A 2,192-nucleotide genomic window follows, 5' to 3' on the forward strand; every position below is an offset into this window, starting at 1 on the left:
TGTATTGAGTTGATTTTGTAGGCTGATTCTTACATACACACATATAAACAAACGCGCATGTGAACATTTAGCATTGTGAATTTAAGTAGAAATTTTTTTGCAAAGCGTTTTATAGTTTTTAAATTTCATAGTTGTTGTCTTCTAAAATAAGCATATCATTAATGTAACGTTACTACACTGAGGGCTTAGTAATTATCTGAATAATTTTATTTTCAAAGTTGACTATGTAAAAGTTGATAAGGTTCGGTTTAATATATGTATATTAATGTTTTATTTCGTTCAACATTTTACTTGGGTTTCACGATGTTCCGGATAATCAAAGTGTACCAACCGATCTCTATTATTTTTATCATATTAGAGATGTCGAAGATTGGTGTGTACAATTCTAAGGATCAGAAATTTTGTAAAACTGCAATATACTATTATTTTTACTGTACATCCTTTGTCATAATCGTCTGCAAAAATTATGCAACGTTCACATGAAGTCATAGAATCACGTTGATATTTTTATATATATATGAATTATTATTACGACATTAAAAAGAAAAACACTTACCGTAGACGTTTAATATAAAGTGAAGTATTTCCTTTCAAGCTCATTTCACAGAGCGCGGGTTGTCTGACTTAATACTTGCTTTTTACTTTATTCCCCTCACCATTGAAATAGTTTCGTGTAGGACCTTGAAAAGGGCACGATTTTTACTCGGAAACGTGTGTAAAGGACAGTGGTTAAGTGGTTAACAACACGGTCTGACCATCTGGGTGTTCCAAGTTCGAATCATGTTCGCCCCCCCCCCCAATCAGTTTCATTTATAATGCTGGCAACCTTTTCGTTGCCCCTCCCGTAAGTGCCCGGTGTCTTTGTAGCAAGAATTCTGACTAAAAGAAATTATATCCGAGAACTGTACCACCCATAGAATCTTCGAATTCATACGATGTTGATAATGAAGATGATGATGATTAAATTCGAATTACAATTGTCTGAATGGGTCGAAATTTAGATGATTTGTCTGCTTAAAGAGTAAAAGCATAATAGTTACAGTGTTTGCTAATGGATCGGGAAAACGGGGTTCATACCTCGATTGAGTCATATCAAATATTAAAAAATATAGTTGCCTTTTTTGTAAGCACTCAGAATGATAAAGTGAGGATCCAGTATAAGTGGAGCAATCCAGTGAATCATCTACATCTCAGTATAATAGCCAAGAAAAATAGAATCCCTCAGATCGTCCTCAACTAAGGTCGATCCATTTATCATTTTTTTAAGGATAGATTATATTGTAATAAAGTAAAAAAAACTTTTAAGAAAGAAAATTACACAGGCCAAACATGGAGGATGTTGTCGTGTTTAGGAAGTTGTATAAACGTAACGGTAGAGACCATTTGACCGAAGATCATATCTTCTTCCATGAACCCCCCCCCCAATTTTTGTTTCTCGTTTTTCCCGCTTTACCTATTGATCAGAAATTGATGCCATAAATTTGACGACGGCACGTGTTTTTTCGCTCAATGGATGCGAGTCAGGCCATTACCCCGACCGGATATCGGGGAAAAAGAAAAAGGAAAGACAGTGAATTAGTTTGCATTCATAAATTATGAAGTTTCACAAAGAAAATCGTTTATTTATTTATTTTTTTATTGTGTTATTTATTGGCTGGGTTATGTTTTATAATAAATTTATTGTGGACAGCATGACCAAATTGCTTGTAGCTACTCTCTGTATCTTTCTTTTGCTAATTTTTTATTTCCCCATTTTCTTAATATTTTTCCACTTCTTGCTTTCCCCCCCCTCTCTCTCTCTCTCTCTTTCTTTTTGTTTATCTCGTCCCCTCACACACTCTTTTTCTGTCATTCTCCCCCTATTTCTCTCCCATTCCCTCTCTCTTTCTCCCTATATACGTGTGTGTGTGTGTATCTATATATGTGTATATATAGATATTACTGCTTCATTTAATCACATACACGAAGATACAATTTTATGCGTAAATTTTCAGTATTTACTTCAATCATGCTCAATATATAGGCAGAGCTCGGTAGTAAGTTATGAAAATATATATGGCAATTAAGCTACACAGAATATTTCGCGTTTCATTCTAAGACTGACGGATTCTCACGAGAATGAAACGCGGAATATTCTGCTACACAGAATATTTCGCGGTTCATTCTAAGACTGACGAATTCTCACGAGAATG

This window comes from Euprymna scolopes, chromosome 26 (assembly GCF_053919585.1).
Source record: "Euprymna scolopes isolate OS-2025 chromosome 26, ASM5391958v1, whole genome shotgun sequence".
Lineage (NCBI taxonomy): Eukaryota > Metazoa > Mollusca > Cephalopoda > Sepiida > Sepiolidae > Euprymna > Euprymna scolopes.